Genomic DNA, 18,854 nt, shown 5'->3' on the forward strand with positions numbered 1-18,854 from the left:
AAGCACCGCCCATCTCCATCACGGTCTACTTTAAGAACATCTAGCACGGTTGCTGAATAGTAAACGAGAGCTGCTCCACAAGCAGCGCTTCCATTGACCCACGATCAGCAAGCCTGCATATATGGAAAGTAGATTGGCTGGTTGGGTTTTTGAGTCTTTCAAAGAACCAAATTCTTGTTTGGTTGATTTCTTCCTGCTTTCTAGTTCATTTAATTCTGCTCTAATTTTTATGATTTCTCTCTTGGCTGTTGGGAGGCTTATGTTGATGCCTTTGTTCTAATTGTTGGAGGTGCTGTGTTAAGGACTCTAACATGATTCTCTCCTCTTTGTACATGTGTGCAGTTATTGCAATAAAGAGACCTCTTTTGCCGCATCCCATCGGTTTTGGTGTGCCATTCTTTAACTTTTGAGTTTCCTTTGGGTAAGGAAGGGGTTTTTAGTATCTCAATTTTTTTTCATCTGTTTTCAGGATCAATCCCGAATCTTTGTAAGGCCCTCAGCATCATTCTTTTGGATTCTCTATGTGGCAATTCATGGACTTCTTATTCTGTGTACTCCATTGGCTTTGGATAATCTTCAATAGTTAACTTTTGTTTTCTTGTTGTGTGTGTGTGTGTTAGCTGTGGGTGTGTATGTGTGTGTTAGCTGTGGGTGTGTATGTGTGTGTGTTAGCTGTGGGTGTGTATGTGTGTGTGTTAGCTGTGGGTGTGTATGTGTGTGTGTTAGCTGTGGGTGTGTGTGTGTTAGCTGTGGTTGTGTGTGTGTGTTAGCTGTGGGTGTGTATGTGTGTGTGTGTGTTAGCTGTGGGTGTGTATGTGTGTGTGTTAGCTGTGGGTGTGTATGTGTGTGTGTTAGCTGTGGGTGTGTATGTGTGTGTGTTAGCTGTGTGTGTGTGTGTGTTAGCTGTGGGTGTGTATGTGTGTGTGTGTTAGCTGTGTGTGTGTGTGTGTGTGTGTGTGTGTGTTAGCTGTGGGTGGCTCCTGTTTACGCTGCATAGTGGTTGAACTGTAGGTGATGCATAGGCTTCTCAGTTGCAGAAGAGGGAGCAGGCGTGGAGAAGATAGCTCTTTAGGTTACAGGAGGATTAGATAGGTGCTAGAAATCATATTGTGTAGAGGAGGAGGTAGTGTTAGTTGGGTGGGTAGGAGGAATAGGATCTAGGTGCTCAGGAGAATATTTGAAATAATGGTATTCATCATAGGAAGTCTTCGCCTTAAGTACAGTAATGTTTGATGAGTTGAAGAGGGTTATAAGAGCTGAGATGTTACTTTGTAGGTTATAAAATGGTGGGTGCTACTGAGGAGGAGGAAGCAGGATCTAGAGGTAATTGGGGTTGGGGTAGGTGAGGAGTGTACCAAATCTACCAGAGTGACTTATAGACCCTGTATATTATGTAGGGAGAATGAGACCTTCTCCTATTTGGTTTATAACATAAGACCCTTTTACCATGGATTTCTGCACCACTCAGCATTATCTGCTCCTTTCGTGTGGTACAGTGTGGAAATAGGCTATTGTAGCAGGGGCTCTAGGTGAAGGGGGAGGGACTTAAAATCATGGAGCAATCCTACAAAGGATAGTGAGTCTCAGTATCCACCTGCCTAGAAGGGGAGGAGAAGCCCCTGAGAACCCCCCCCCCCAAAAAAAGAGTTTTGTGGTTTTCTTCCTCAAAATAAAATAGTAACAAATCTAATAAACTCGTATAGCCTGCTGTGGGTTCCAGCTGTGTTCCTGGCTTACTGAGTACAGAGCCTTTAGAGATAGCTGGGGTTATGTCTCTGGAGAGTCATACCCTTGCAAGGAGGCAGGCAGTGGGACGTTAGTAAGGGATTGCAACTATGGGGGATCTATTCAGTTGGCCGCCATGATTCCAGCACCCAGGGCTTCCAAAGGTCCATGCGGGCATGCGGGCATGGGCTGGATTTTGGGGGGCAGGCTGTCTTGGGATATTTTACCCTGCTGGCACAGAACCCGGGGGTGGGGGAAGAGGCTGGCAGTCACACTCCCCCATTGCCCCTGCTATGGTAGGGGCAAGACTAAGACCGCAGGAGTGATAAGAAGGGAATGCCTCTGCTAACTCAGCTGACAATCAGAGAGGGAGGTCTGAAAATAAAGGACCCTGGGGAGGTGAGAGTACATGTCTCAAGTCCTAGTCCCCAGGAGCTGGCCTCCTCGCCTTTAGATCTGCTGTCCACACAATGGGAACTCTAGAGGGTGATTCTGTATTGGCACTATCTTCCCGGGTTGTCCACTACCAATTTTTAAGAAGAATTTGAGGCCCGTCAATATAAATTCACTGACTGAAAGTTATTCAGAGTGTGAGGAAACAGGGAAGAGAACCCAGCTCTTCCTTTTATTTACCCCTATTGGTGTTATGTGTTGAGTTGCTAACTGCAAGATCAATAGTTCAAAACTACCAGCTGCTGTGTGGGTGAAAGACAAAGCTTTCTACACCTGTAAGGAGCCACTGCCTTGGAAATGTACAGGGTAGATCTATCCTGTCCTGAAGGGTCACTGTGAGTCAGAATCGACTTATAACAGTCATTATTTTTGGAGATTCTGGCCATAATATACCCGCATCACTTATACATTGTTTTTTTTTTTTGCTCATTTCTAAGGATCATTCAAAAAGGGTCATTATCTCTCTTTCTTTTAAAAATTTATTTTATTTTCTCTTTAAAAAGTTCATTTTATTGGGGGCTCGTACAACTCTTATCATAATCCATCCATCCATCCATTGTGTCAAGCACATTTGTACATTTGTTGCATCATCATTCCCAAAACAGTTTCTTTCTACTTGAGCCCTTGGTATCAGCTCCTCATTTTTCTCCCTCCCTCTTCTACCCTTCCTCCCTGACGAACTCGGGATAATTTATAAATTATTATTACACTGTCTGATGTTTCCATTCACCCACTTTTCTGTTGTCCATCCCCCAGGAAGGGGGTTCTATGTAGATCATTGTGATCAGTCCCCCTTTCTCCCTCACCTTCCCCTTCTCCTCCTGGTATCTCTACTCTCATTATTGGTTCTGAGGGTTTTATCTGTCCTGGATTCCCTATGTTTCCAGCTCTGATTGGTACCAGTGTGCATCCTTTAGCCAGATTTGTAAGTTAGAATTGGGACCATGATAGTGGGAGGGAGGGAGCATTAAAGAAGAAAGTTGTATGCTTCATCATTGCTATACTGCATCCTGACTGGCTCGTCTCCTCCCCATGGCCCTTCCGTAAGGTGATGTCCAATTGCCTACAGATGGGCTTTGGGTCTCTACTCCACACTCCCCTCATTCACAATGATAAGATTTTTTGTTCTTTGATGCCTGATACCTGATCCCTTCGACTCCTCGTTAGCACATAGGCTGGTGTACTTCTTCCCTGTGGGCTTTGTTGCTGCTCAGCTAGATGACCGCTTGTTTGTCTTCAAGCCTTTAAGACCACAGATGTTATATCTCTTGATAGCTGGGCATCATAAGCTCTCTTCACCATATTTGCTTATGTACCCACTTTGTCTTCAGCAATCGTGTTGGAAAGGTGAGCATCATGGAATGCCAGGTTAATAGAAAAAAGCATTCTTGACTTGAGGGAGAACTTGCATAGAGGCCCAATGTCCATCTGTTACCTTAATGCTAAACTTATAAATATATGCACATAGATCTATTTCCCCATCATCATATATAAATATATTTCTATATGTACATGACTGTATTTAGACCCCTCTAAATGCCCTTTACCTCCTAGTTCCTTCATCTATTTCCTTTGACTTTCTCTTATCCCACTGTCATGGTCAGCCTTCATTTGGGTTTCAGTAATTCCTCTCGGTTACATTGCCCTTGATCAAGCCCTACCAGGCCTCCTACACCCTTCTTGCCATCGATTTAAGGACACATGTTGTTCCCTTATTCTTGGGTTTCCCCTGCCTCCCTCTTTCCCATGTGCCCCCGGAACCATTGGTCCCATTGTTTTCTCCTCCAGATTGTTTATCCCGCCTATCTTATTTAGATAGACCTGCAGAGATAATAATATGCACACAAAAAAAACAAGACAGAGCAAAACAAAGCAACAAAAGCAAACAAAACAACAGTGGACTTGTGTCCTAAACACTAACATGAGTGATACACTTTCAACAACCTAAGACTTCAGACCCTATGACCCAGACATAGCTCATAAAAGAAACCAGAGGCAAAGGGATCACAGGTTAACAACGTGCTCCACAAGGCTTTGCTCATCACTCACTGTGTTAAGCTTCTCTTCTCTGTGCTGCTTCTGAAATCTGAATCTCTCTTCTCCTGTGAGGGGGAGTGTCTCTTAGGAATATGAGAACCCTCATACTTCTGTGAAGAAGCTCTGTATGGTGCAAGCATTTTCAAAGAGAAGACAGTTCTTTGAAGAAAATTTTGTTGATGGGATTTTTCCCTTTAAGGTACATGAAAGATTTGGTCTGAAAAACCTAGGTATTAGATGGAATCATTTATATTCTGAGTTCCCAGGGGGAAAAGTGCATGCAAAATCACAACACCCTGAACAACAACGTATTTGTATCAGGTGTTAATAAGCAATGTGTAGCTTTTCTAAAATTGATTATGATTATTTATCACAATGATTTCTAATGCATGGCTCATAAAATGACAAATGAAATTACAAAATACAGCACTCGTCCTGATTCCCTTTAAGTCAGCACACTGCCGCCATCTCTCACTTGTTCGTTTTTGTCTTCTCCCTCCTTGCAGATATTCTCCCTCTCTCTCACACATCCCTGCCAGTATCTCAGTCACTCAAAGCTGTACTAGTTTGGCAACCGATGTTTCTACATTTATAAGTTTGAAGATCTCTTGATAATTAAGCCAAGTCCCAAACCACACGAATCTCATCTGGTTTTTCAAGCTACAGTCTACTCAGTCTTTTTTTATATTTTATTGGGAGCTCTTACATATATCATAACATTCCATCAATCACATAAAACAGTATTGTACAATTGCTACCACAGTCAGTTTCAAAACATTTTCTTTTTTTTAACATAGATGGCAGATAATATTTAAAACTACCATTAAACAATGTATTATTTAAGGTTAAGTATAATATGAGGGGATATTTTCAAAGTGTAGAAAAATAAATTAAAATATAATGGCATCTTCCCACTTCCCCCACTTCATTTTTTTAAAATCATTTTATTAGGGACTCATACACTACCCATCTCGATCCATACATACATCAATTGTGTAAAGCACATTTGCATATTCGTTGCCCTCATCATTCTCAAAACTTTTGCTCTCCACCCAAGCCCCTGGAATCAGTTCCTCATTTTTTCCTGTCCATCCCCATTCCCCCATCCCTCATGAACCCCTGATAATTTATAAATTATTATTTTGTCATATCTGGCTCTGTCCCATGTCTCCCTTCCCCCCCTTTTCTGTTGTCTGTCCCCCAGGGAGGAGGTCAAATGCAGGTCCTTGAAATAGGTTCCCCCTTTCCAACCCACCCTCCCTATGCCCTCCCAATATCGCCATCACTCCACTGGTCCTGAGGTAATCATCCGCCCTGGCTTCCCTGTGTTTCCATTTCTCATCTGTACCAGTGTAACTCCTCTGGTCTAGTCAGGCTTCAAGGTAGGATTTGGATCATGACAGTGGGGAGCGGGGGGGGGGGGGGGGGAGGAAGCATTTAGGAACTAGTGGAAAGTTGTATTTTTGATCGTTGCTACGTTGCACCCTGATTGTCTTGTCTCCTCCCAAAGACCCTTCTGTAAGGGGATGTCCAGTGGTCTACAAATGGGTTTGGGGTCTCCACTCTGCACTCCCCCCCTCATTCACTATGGTAAGATTTTTGTTCTGATGATGCCTAATACCTGATCCCTTGACACCCTGTGATCGCACAGGCTGGTGTGCTTCTTCCATGTGGGGTTTGTTACTTCTGAGCTAGATGGCCGCTTGTCTACCTTCAAGCATTTAAGACCCCAGATGCTATATCTTTTGATAGCCGGGCACCATCAGTTTCTTCACTATATTTGCTTATGCACCCTTTTGTCTTCAGCGATCATATCAGGGAGGTGAGCACAAAATGATATGATTCTTTTGTTCTTTGATCCCTGATAACTGATCCCTTCAGTACCTCTTGGCCACACAGGCTAGTGTGCTTTTTCCATGTGGGCTTTATTGCTTCTGTGCCAGATGGCCGCTTGTTTACCTTCAAGCCTTTAAGACCCCAGACGCTATTTCTTTTGATAGCCGGGCACCATCAGCTTTCTTCACCACATTTAGTTGTTCACCCACTTTGTCTTTAGCGGTTGTGTTGGAAGGTGAGCATCACAGAATGCCAATTTAATACAAGAAAGTATTCTTGCATTGAGGCAGTACTTGAGTGGAGGCCCAATGTCCCTCTGCTGCCTTAATACTAACCTTATAAATATATGCACATAGATCTATTTCCCCATCCTCATGTATACTCATTTTAAGGGAGATTGATGAAGAAAATTGCTTGGGGTTAATGTTTACTTGTTTCAAGTCATATTAAAATTATGCTTATTTGTAGCAATTGTTCAAGTTGTCTAATTCTAGATCCTAGAACATGTGTAGCTGTGTACAGGGCCCAACATAGGGTTCCTGGTATGCTTCTTTGGCTTGTCATGCTTGGGTTGCAATGTCTATTTAAATTCTTGATTCTTGAGGGAAATATTCAAAAGTGACCAAATGAGGCAGATGGCCTTACTTTCACCATATGAAGTTTGTAGTGAGGATTAAAGATCAGAGTTGTAAAACACTTAGCATATCTGTTGTTTTCAGTTAGTTGTGTAGAGGAACGGAGACTTCATGTTTAACAAAAGGAACCACTGCCTGGACTGTACCATCTTCACAATAGTTGTCGTGCTGAGGGCATCACTGTGGTTACTTTATAGTGCCTTCCAGCTTAGGAGGATCAACTTTCAGCATTCTGTCAGGCAGTATTCCCTTGTGACCCCCAAGGTGTTTGTTACTTAGGTAGATCCTCAAGTCTTCCTTCCTAGTCTATCTTGCTTTTGAAGTTCTGCCCAAAGCTCTTCTCCGTGGTTGTCCCTGCGGGTGTGTGAGACACTGGTGTCAGAGGTTCCACTCTCATCTCAACATGTGAGCGACCATAGTATGAGGGACTGACAGATGGGCTGTGGTTGCATGGTTGGAAGCTATTGTTAATTATAATAACACAGTGCTCTTGTTTGACAGTGATAATAGAAATAAATAGTTTGCTGATATTTGAACACAATTCAAAAACTTAAAATAACTGGAAAATACTTTCTATATCACCCTTCAAGTAACAGCTTCATTTTTCTTGAAATTCCTTAAGAACTCTCGAACAATTTCAGAGTAGTTACACTATATCTATAATTTTATATATGCAAAATTATTCACTGTTGATATAGTATGCAGCACAGGGTGCCTCACATCTGCTCAAATAAATTAATGTCATCTTGATTACCACCTTCAGTGGAAGTTGATGAAGGAATCCATAAATGACCAATTTAATAGTAAAATTCATGATTTCAATGTCTTTTACTTTAACATCTTTTGGGCTATGACAGTGTTTCTTCTTCATCCCGGGCTGTATGTGGCCACGTTTAACCTATATCTGACCTTTTTGTGTAAGGTTTGTGTTATTATTTTTGTATTATTAGAAAGGTCTTTTGCCATCAGCCTGGAGCAGGCCTTGATGCTGTAGCTGTTCCCTTCCTCCATATGAGTTGGAACAAATGAGAAGACTAATTCAAATGGTTGCAAGTTGTTTATCTTTACAGCATAGAGAAGTGGCAATATTGCAGCAAAATAATAGGATAAAACTACCTAGTCTATCATAAATAAAGCTGAATTTGAAAATTAAGAGAACATTTTTTAAAAATCAGATAAAAATGCAGGGGATAGTGTTATTCCCTGCCTCCTCCCACCCCCCTGCCTGGTTTGTCTACTTTTCAAGGATGAACACAGATAATACACATAGAACCATGATTCATTTAATTGAATATCTTTTCATAAATTGATGTTTCTAAATTCCAAAGCACTTAACAACCTGTATGTTAAACATTATTCATGTATAATTTTATTATAAAACATCAATAGAGTAGGAATGGAGGGCAAGCAAAGGAAGAAAAGGGAAAATTTCCCAGGGTGTGAGGATAGAAATATTGGTGTCTTGGTTTTTTAATAGCCAGTGTATGGAATGCCCTTAAGTTTATGGACTCAAATTTTAGTACTAGGAATAACCATTAAGTGAGAAATAGTTCCTGGCAGGCTGTTCCACAGAAAGGTGTGAACTTGCATCCTTTCCCCAAATCTCCACAGAATGTTCAGCTACCTCCCATTGTTATAGCAACCAGAGTACTGATGGAAACAGTTGTGGTCTTTGCAATCATCAAGCATCACCATAGCAACAGAAGCCGCAGGAAAGCAAAAGAAAAACTGTGTGAACTGTCAGTGGAATCAAAGAGGTTTGTGAGGGGCAAAGGCTGAGGCTGAAAGGAGCATGAGGCTGTTGCCAGGATCAAAGCAAAGAGAAAGGATGGCAGAGAAACTGAATAAACACGGGGAGAGAGAGAGAGCAAACAGCAAAACAGGGCAGAGATGCTGCTACTCTAGGCGTGGCTTGTATAGGAATGAGGAAGGAGGGAAAAGGCATATAAAAATAACAGTGAGAAACACTGCGTATGACAAGATTTGTATTATTTATTGATCTGAGCAGTCCAGTGAGCGATAAACATAGGGCATTAAGTTCAGAAGTGTCCAGTATGCTGATATTAATATGGAAAAATGTTTAGAATTTTGAGGCCACAATATAGAAAGAAAAGGGTGAACCAATTTGTGGAGTGCTTTTGGCCTAGCATCTGCTGACTAGGAATTTTTGTAATATTTGTTGTTCAGAGGCACCACATTTGAGGGTGCATGTTTTCTATTGGGCAATGTGATTGCTTCAGACAAGGGCACACTGCCATTTGGCCCATTACAAATATATATTTCCTTCACTAAAGGATCCTAATGGATTTTCCCCCCATGAAGCACTTAAGGTTATTACTCTGATGCTATTTAAAAAGTAGTGGCAGTGCTATTTGGCATAAACCATTTTCACTGAATATTTTCTCTTTTATTAGTGGTCATGCAGGATTTAAGTTTTTTTACTGGGCTGAATTAATTCTTCCTGTGGGTTAGATGCTGGAGTAAGCCCTACAAATTCAGACCCACTAGCTTCTCTGCTTCTGTGAAAGTTTACAGTTTGGGAAACTCTGTGAGACTCACAAGGAGTCAGAAGCAATTGGACTGTAAGGGGTCCAATCGCACCAGATGCATTTTACTAAAATGTTACGGAAGCATTTTTATATTCCTCCGAGAATCAAGAAATTATAGATACAATACAATGAAAATAGAGACAGGGAAGAAAGTACAGTTTTATGAATAAAACAAAGGACTTATTGTAAACCTTGTGATTAAACATAGGAAATGAAATCATATCTATATCTATATAATATCTCTATGGATACTCTACAGATATCTAGGCCCAAGAATTTCAATAGGATTATTTTTTTCTCTTTCTGCTCTATCAATGGTAGTCACTGAGGTGACATTTGCGTACATGACAAAAAATAGTTGTGGCCATTCTTCCTTCTTAGAACAAGACAACTAGTTGATAGCAGAGATGAGCAAACCTGTCTAAACAGATCCAAGTTCTCAGTGACCTCAGGATGCTGCTGACCTACTCTTCCTGGAAGTACCAACCAAACCTCAGAGTTAATATCCACTTTACCTTGGGATCCGCCTCACCAGCCTTGATGCCAACAATGACAGTGCTTATTTCTGAAAGTTTATGGACATTTTTCCTGCATAGTCTCTTGCTCCCATCAAGGTCAAATTGTCTTTTGGATATTACTGCTATGCTTTATTTGTTTTTCCTGTTTTTCCCTCATACACACCAGACAAGCCTAATAATCTGTAAAAGATGTATAAAATTAAATGAAATATGCAACTTAAAAGGCAACATCCAATTAAATGAAATGAACAAAGTTAAGTAAACAAAAGACTATACTTTTAAAAACAAACTTTCATTGCAATCTCATGTGTGGATATATATATATATATTCTGAAGTTTGTAGCTAGGTGAATGGTCAATCACATAGTGAACATATTTGTTTAATCACTACCTCATTTAAGAAATAAAACATTGTGTTATACCTTTTCAGGAGAGTTCCTAATCGTATAAGAAGAAGTTTTGGGCACATTTTAAAATTGCATCCATTTGCATTGTAAAATAGGTACAACTATATATCCCATTGCAACTGCTTGGAAAGTTTGTATCATGTGCAGAGAGAGACCCCTGCTGGAACATTTTTTAAAGAAGAAAATCCACCAAGGGAAATAACATGGTAAAAGAAATAGCTATGAAACACGGGGAATCTGGGACAGACGTACCCCTCAACACCCGCGGTAGGAGTGGCGACACCAGGAGGGAAGGGGGTGTAGAAAGGGAGAACCTATCTTGGAGATCTATGTGTAACCTCCTCTCTGGGAGATGGGCAATGGGGAGTCGGGTGAGGGGAGACACCGGGGAGTGTAAGATAAGATATACTAATTATTTACAAACTATCAAGGGACCAGGGGGAAGGGGGGAGCGGGGAGGTTAGGAGAGGGGGGAAAAGGGAAACCGAGCTGATTCTAGGAACCCAAGTGGAAGGTGAATTTTGAGAATGACGAGTGCAACGAATGTATAAGGGTGCTTTGCTCAATTGATGTATGTACGGATTGTGATAAGAGCTGTATGAGCCCGAATATAAATATTTATTAATTAAAAAAAAGAAATAGCTATGAATTTTCAGGTTTGAAGATAACATTTCGAAGCCCATTTGATCCCAAGACAGGAGATGTTTAAACTCAACCACACACATTTCACTACAGCAGGGGCGGCTTTGCACTTTTCCTTGATAGGTCTTTCTCTTTCAACTCACTCTTGATCGCCAAGTGTTATGGCTGCTGGGTGCCTTCTAATGGACTCCAACTCAAAGAAGCCCCATGTAAAACGGAACAAAATCCCGCCCAGTCTGTGTCATCTTCACAAGAGTTGACAGACTTGAGCCAGTTGTTGCAGGGTCTCCTCTTCTATGCTGACTCTCTTACCAAGCATGATATCCTTCTCCAGGGACTGTCTGTCTGATAATCTATCCGAAGCAAGGGAGATCGTCTTGCCACACAGTTGTTTATGGGGCACTCTGTGCTTCTTCCACAGCAGGCTTGTTGATTTTCCTGGCAGTTCTTGCATCACAACGAAAGCGAACTTTGCTCCGAATGCCTAGGGACACCTATTCCTCTGTACTCTGCTGGAGGGATCTTTCCATGTATCCAGGTGCTCTTGGAGTGCTATGCCCAGGAGTACTCTCTCCTCAAGTTTTCTTGGGCACTGTTCTCTAGGTTAGCTGTTCCTCTAAATCGCTGGAAACATAGGGTTTATAGTTTCTGTGATGACAATTGACTCAAGTGTTGTCCAGGGTTGATATCAGGTGGAAGCATATCCTTTACTCTCCATCAAGGGTTTGGTTTGTTCTCGAGTTTATACTGTGTGCAGACTGTACCCGAGAGAGTCCCCTGACCGAATCACTACGTTCTACAGCTGAAAAGCATGAAGAAGGACTCAGGTGCCAAGGGCATGAGAATGAGAATTTTATAAGCTATACCACTTTAATTTTGTCTAAAATGGCTCGTCCTCTTTCCCCTTAAAGCCATACCTGTTCTCTTTCTAGGGCCCTTCCCTTAGCAAAATACAGGCAGTCCTTGATTGATGACAGGTTCAAATTATGTTGAACTGCACCCATGACCTGTTTTCACAAAAAGGCAAAGTCGATGCCTGTTTTCAAGGCATTTTAAAGGCTTGGAAAATGTGTTGGGTTTAAATCAAATCCTTCTCTTGTTTACTGTTCTGAAAACTTGATAAAAATTAATCACCAGTGTTTTACAGAAGTAACTGGCCTGAATGACAATTGTATTCGTAGAAAAATTAGTTAAAATGGTTCTTAAATGGTGTCATTACAGCAATGCACACATTCTTCTTAAAAAGAGCATTTCTTTCAAGATTCTGCTGCTGTTTGAAAATTCCTCAACGTATTCTCCTCCACAGATAGCCTACATCCAGATGTGAACGTGGTGTGTCTACCACCTTCTGTGGCATCTCTGATGGAACCTGTGGCTCAAGGTGCAATCCCCACCTTCAGACATACTCCATCTACCTTCCGTACCACATTGGCTCAGACAATAGTGTGGCAACAGATAGAGGTATGAGAACATTATATGATTTTTTGGAAGAAATATAATATTCTTCAGTGTACCTGGATCATTAGATCTTTCTAGAAGAAAATCATGGGGAAATGCATGTAAAAAGGAGACATGTTAATAATTCAGAGTTGTCTGATAAGAATAATATGATGGATGTGATGAATGGAAAAATCATCCATATGGCAATTCTGAATTTAGAATTTAATACTGCTGTTATGAAACAGATTATAGAAGAAGAGAAATTTACGAATCAGGGCTTGAGATTTTGAAGAGAAAAAAACGAAGAAGGAAGAAAAAATTAAGTAGTTAAAATGTTATAAACAATTTTTGCAATGAAAATATTCACTGAGAGTATTTTTCTAAACTTTACCAGAGCCTTCAGTTGTTGAAAGAACTGAGGCTTGTCATGGTGGGGAAGAACACTGAGTATACACAAGAGGGACTTCAAACAGTGTGGGAAAATTCCATTTCTTTTTGTTTCATTGTTCCACGAACTTTTTGAAGTTCCCTCATACCATGAGCTACCAGAAAAACAAATACGTCTGAGAAGTGTGGACCAAATGATTCTTAAAAGCAAGAATGGCGAGTCACCTTCATATGCACTTTAGACACATCGTCAGAAAGGAACAGCACAGGAGAAAGGAATCATGCCTGGTTGAGAACCACCCAACAAGACGAAGCTGCTCAATTAGACAGATGAGACAATTGCTGTAACAATGGGCTCAACCATGGCATAGATTAGGAGGGTGACCCAGTACGATGCAGTATTTTGTTCTATTGTACACAGAGTTAGTAGGAGTCAGATGGAACTCAAGGACATCTGCAACACGAAGGACCGAATATTGATAACTCTGCTAAAGTTTCAGGAAGTAGTGAGATGTTAACATGACATAAATGTATGAAGGAGGGAAACAGCCATATAGCCAACTCTCACTATTTTTATGCCCATAAATGCCATTCCCCTTCCCAGGGATAATTCAGATGATCCAGAACCTTCCACAAATGGAATGCTTGCCCAAGCTGTCAATATGCTAATGCTGCCCACCTAGTCTTTGTGGTTGGGGTAAATGTCTCTGATTGTATATTTTCAAGTATGTGCATATTCCCTAAAAATAGCTCCAAGATCATATATATTTCCCACCCCCAAAGACACATAAAGACTGTATTTATAAAAAATTGATAGTAAAAAGCAATAATAAAAATGAAAAGACAAGAATAAGTATTTGATCAGCAGAACCAACTTATTATACAATCATTGGAGCAAAATTGGAGACTAACCTGTAGAACCAGAAAAACAGGATGTTATAATTCTCACTTCATTCTCTTCTTCATTTAGGACCACACTCAGGAAGTAGCCCACGTTACTCCTACCACGTTGTATATTCATTCCATGTGCTGGAATGCGGTGCTATTGCTCCATTGAAGGCCATCAGAAACTTCACCTGGATTCCTATGCAGGACAATGACCATACAAGAGCTGATACCTCCATCTATGTAATTAGTTAAATGGTAGGAATTAAATCTTATAATTAAAATATTTTTATAATTAAATATTCCATATCAGTCTTCAGGGTTTGAAGACAAAAACTTTTGGGTGTGGTACAAATACGTTCCATCCCCCACTCTCTCTTTAGCTTTTGTCCTTTTCCCTGGTGGACACTCCCACATGACCCAGTGCTCTGGTGGTTCCAGCTGATTCGAGTTGGTTTGGTTGTTTTAAGCATTATCTGTCACTCTAACTGCAATATCTTTCGCCTCCTTTAGTTACCAAGCCAATATTTGTGACCACTTTCATTTTTGAGCACTCTGGTCCCTCTGCTCTAACTTCAGTAGCAAAGAACCATTACCTACCGCAGGGTACCACTCTAACCTAAGCACACTTTTGTGATCATCCTTTCCCAATTTCTTAAACCTGACACTGATTTCAAGGTATGTGTGGGACCACAGCTACTTCTACTTGGTATTCTTCCCATTCTGTGGTCATTTTTGTCTGCTCTAAAAAATGTAAGATGTCCAGCATTCCTTGTTTGCACTTGGAACTGTCTATTCTTACTTAATTGGCTGTAAGAATCTGGAATACTAATCCAGACAGAGTTATACCAGGGTTAGATGTGAATGTTGGCTCGTTGACCTATGAATGCAATGGATACTTGAATTATGTCTCTCGAGGTGGGGAACTTGGAAGAGTGAGTTAATAAGGACTATCTTGCCTAATTGGAGGATGAGAAAACAGCCATATCAGAAGCAAAGGATTTGCACGAGCAGGCCGCTTTGATAAGAGAGGCTACTGCTGGCGACACCTCGAGGTGAGGTTGCACAGAAGAAAGGCTCCTCACGTGGACACGCCCAGGGAGAGAGCTATTCTGAAAGCCGGATTCCGAGGAGACATGCACCTTATTTGTGGCTGCCCAGAAGCTAGAGGTCATCCTATTTGAGGTTAATCTCAAACAGAGAGGCAGGACTCCACCTCTAATCCTACATCATAATTGTGGCAGATACTCCTTCTACCAGTTCCCTGGCAACCAGAATATGGCCATGCTGTCCAGTATCAACTAAGCACATGCTCCTGTTCTGAACTTTGAAATTTAAGGGTGTGACATGGATTTGACACAGGTTTCCTTGAAAGCAAAGCCTGAGACCAAAAAAATATGCGTTATTATTTGATTTTGGAAGTGTAATCCTAAAGGAACAAGAGGGAAAGGAAAGTCAGGGTGGGCAGTGGGGAAAGAAAATACAGAGTGGTCCATTCTTAAGCTGAACAAAGCTTCTTAAGAAGATTGATGGCTCATTCATGTGGAATATGTCTTTTGGGCAGAAAGAGTCCTGTGAAAGGGAAGAGGAAGCGTGACCAGTTTATTTGCTTGCTAGCTCCTTCTTGTTCCTGCTTGCCAGTGTTCAAAATCCTCCACAGTGGATGTTAATGTTCCTGTGCCTCTGGTCTTTGTGGTAACTTCTTGGGAAAATGAAGATGCAGACAGAGCAAACTGGCCCTGGAGCATTTTGGCTCACATCACAGTTGCGTACATGCATTTGAAAATGCAAAACTCAACACTCAACCCAGAAGGGGATTGATAAAGTAACCCAATGTCAGGAAGTGTTTTTTTTTTTTGTTTTGGCTTAAATAGCAGCGAGACTACTGTCTGCAGCAGAGCTTTTAGCACTCTGAGAACAGTGGGAGCCATTTCTGAAGTCACCACCTCTGTGTAATATGCTCCCGGTAACAGGAAAACACAGACAAATATTTAAGGCAAGATTTAATGTTCTAAAGCGGGCCTAGCAGTGGTAACATTATAAAAGAGTCTCCGTGGCTCCAAAGGAAAATGAAAATGGAGAGCCATTTAAATTAACCGTGGATTCTATAAGATACTGGATTTCTTTTCAATAAGCTGGTGTTAGCCTAAGTAATCACAGTGGAAATCTCTGGCTTGCATCGTAGACCTACCCACTGCATCATAGTCTATTCTGTGGCTTGCAGAATGTACTTGCTGTGACTGTACTTACTCTGAATAGAAGATGAGAGCATGGAGTAGGTAAAATGCTTTTTTAAAATGAATCTCAAATAAATCACTAATAGAACACAAAATAATTCACTAATAGAACATTAAATAAACCTATCTTAAGGTACTAATATAAGCTATGAAGAATGGGAGTAGCATTTGCTTAGGATTCCTTGATGTACCATGTACTTTATATATATTATTTCATGTAAATCTCAAAACAATTTATGCAATAAGAATTAAACAGAGATACCACAGAAAATGCCACAAATCCAGAACTGTATAAGCACATCTTGATGGTCATTTCTTGGAAACCTAAATATCTGTTTATGGAGCATACTCCTCCTTATATCTTTCTTCATGTGTTCTCTGACATCTTTGAATAATTCATAATATTAATTTTAATGCTTTTCACATAGTAGACCCTCAAAAATATTAAGCAAATAGAATTGGAGTCATATGGTCTATGCTACCAAAGTGTCTGTTAAAAACTAAAAAGCTGCTTTGTATTGATTTCTATTTTGTTGTGGACCATGTATTTTGATGTCCAACTTGTTAAAAGAATAATTTACCTATCTGTATTTGTCTGAGCATGTATAAGTCTTTTGTTTTGCAAATGACAGTGACTGCTTAGTATCTGAAAATCACTTAAATGGCTACTATATAGTTAATAATATTTTATACATTATACCCACAAAGACTTTGATTTTAACTCATTCTTACTACTTGTATTCTGTTGCTCATTTTTAACCCATTGTTGCTGGTTTTGCACTGGTCATTGTTCTCATCATAAGTCACACCCAACACTTAGTTTTCCTTTCAGAAAGATTAGTTTGTGAAGCAGTTAGACATCTTTTGCTTCCAAAGCTCCTAATGGAGTCATATTCATTCATTTGGTAACTACTGGGCATTTTACTTCTGTAAAGTTTGTTTGTTTTAGTTTTTAATTTAAAGAAAATATTTAAGTCTCACACAGGACAAGAACAAGACAGCTATGAAGACATATCATCGATGAGGGAGACTACTAGACCAAAATCCTAATGGTGTTCAAGGGTTTGCTGAGATACGGAGCTTTTAAAAACTTCAACCCAAACGTGGCTGGCAGCCCATCAGTACATCCCAGTTATGAGCAGAACTCCATACGCAGGACTGGGGACTGTGATGGGAACATGTACCTGAACATACCTAAAACCTCGGTGGCATATTGTCCTTCTCCAGGAGCCGGTCCCTCTGGATAACATGTCCAAAGTAAATGGAATGAAGGCTTGGCATCCTCGCTTCTGAGGGTCATTGTGGCTGTACTGCCTCCAAACCAGATCAGGTTGTTCTGGGAAAACATTCAAAAGCACTTACGATTTTGGCCAACATTCAAAGGCATCGATTCTTCTTCAGTCTTCCTTATTTATTGTTCAAATTTCATGTACAGATGAGGCAATGGAAAATACTATGACTTGAGTCAGGCATGCCTAATCTTCTAGGTAACATCTTTGGTTTTTAACAGCATGCTTTTCCAATGCATCATTCCTTTTGATTTCTTCAATGCTGCTTCCATGGGCATTCCCCACGGGTCAAAGCAAGATGAAATTCTTGATGACAACAGATCTTTTCTCCATTGATCATGAGGTCATGTACCAGTCCAACTATCAGGCTTTTTGAGCCATTTATGTTGAGACATAATCGATTCTGAAAGCTGAAGCCTTTGGTCATCATCAGTAAGTGTTTGAAGTCCTCTTAGCCACCTGCTGAAATGACCGAGCATCAGTAACCTTCAAATGTGACATTGCAGTAGAATCCTGTGAGAGGTTTGTTTAAACACTTATTTCTGGGCTTCTACCTCACAGCTTCTGATGAAGTAGGCTGTGGATTGGGTCTGATAATTTGCCTTTTTAATATGTTCCCAAGTAATGCTGATGCTACTGGTCTCAGGAATATATATTGAAAATCCCTGTGATGGAGATAAAGCAGGAAAGGAAATGTTCCCAAAGCCCTTAAGAAATGGCCTTGAAAAGGGTGTAAATCTGCTCAGACTGAGAAGGAATCAGAGGTCTGTGGAAAGCTGAAGTCCCTAGGCATCCTGAGGTGATGTAGAGCAATGGCTGCCATCAATGGCTGCCTTAGCTCGGAGAGGAGTCGAGCCCCTGACTGCAAGAAGCTACATGGCCTTTCTAACAATGCGCAAAACGGAGCACACTATCCAAGCTGTTTCCCAGGACTTCCCATTTTTATTTATATTAGATACCCAGACCCTGGACAGCAGGCTTTATAATCCTGAGATTGATTTCCCAACAGTTTTGACAGCTCAAACAGACCAAGGATTTGATTTAAGAAACATGATATTTCTTGTACATCTGGGTCTCTAGGGTACATTCCTATATAATTCATATAGCAAGTTGCTAGCCAGGAATTAGCTTAGGGCATGAATCATACCTACATCAGTAAATCTTTCCCAAACCACAGCGATAATATTTCATGAAGATTGCTAGTAGCACCAGGGTTTAGCTCTAGAAGGGAGCTGGGGCAATAGAAACACTTCTGGAGGGCTGTGCTCTCAATCCTGAAACTCTGCCCCTCAAGATACACAGCTGGTCACAGGCACCTTGAGTTTTATGTCATTGGTGACCTGGGGCTCAGGTTCACTAGACCTCAGGGTCACACAGTGCCTTATCAGCATTTCTATAATCACATTGACATTTAAGCAAAGATGAAAAGATTTTGCAAAAATTATTTTTGTCCTCCGATTCTCCTGAACAAAATGCTATTTTGTATACATCAAGATTCATTTCCTTTAAATATTTTCTTGTGTTTTTCATGAAAGTTCACATAACAAAATGTTTTCCCATTTACTATACAATTTATTTGAGACATTTTCATAGTAACAATAAGAAACCTACAATAAATATTTTAAATCGGTGATATTTCTTATCCAGACATTATATACAAAGAAACATTGCCTGTTTCTAAATAAAGTATTTTCTGGGACAAAGTTTCTTCTAAGAAACATGTCAAAGAAGTCTCTGAAATGTCTGGTGTGTGTCATATAATGTTTTGCTTTTAGCTTTAAAAAATTATACCTCAGTTTAGCATTGGTCTGCTT

At 40.5% G+C, this 18,854-nt stretch overlaps 1 long non-coding RNA gene across 1 annotated transcript in view; it reads left to right on the forward strand.

Moving 5' to 3' along the window:
- The window catches only part of LOC142445196 (uncharacterized), a 147,623-nt gene extending 128,993 nt beyond the window's left edge, over positions 1-18,630 (forward strand). Inside the window, exons 4-5 of the long non-coding RNA XR_012783996.1 lie at positions 12,109-12,263; positions 13,600-18,630. This is a non-coding gene — a long non-coding RNA (uncharacterized LOC142445196). The remainder of the gene's footprint in view (positions 1-12,108; positions 12,264-13,599) is intronic.
- Positions 18,631-18,854: the final 224 nt, after the last annotated feature.

The sequence above is a fragment of the Tenrec ecaudatus genome, chromosome 4, assembly GCF_050624435.1.
Source record: "Tenrec ecaudatus isolate mTenEca1 chromosome 4, mTenEca1.hap1, whole genome shotgun sequence".
NCBI lineage: Eukaryota > Metazoa > Chordata > Mammalia > Afrosoricida > Tenrecidae > Tenrec > Tenrec ecaudatus.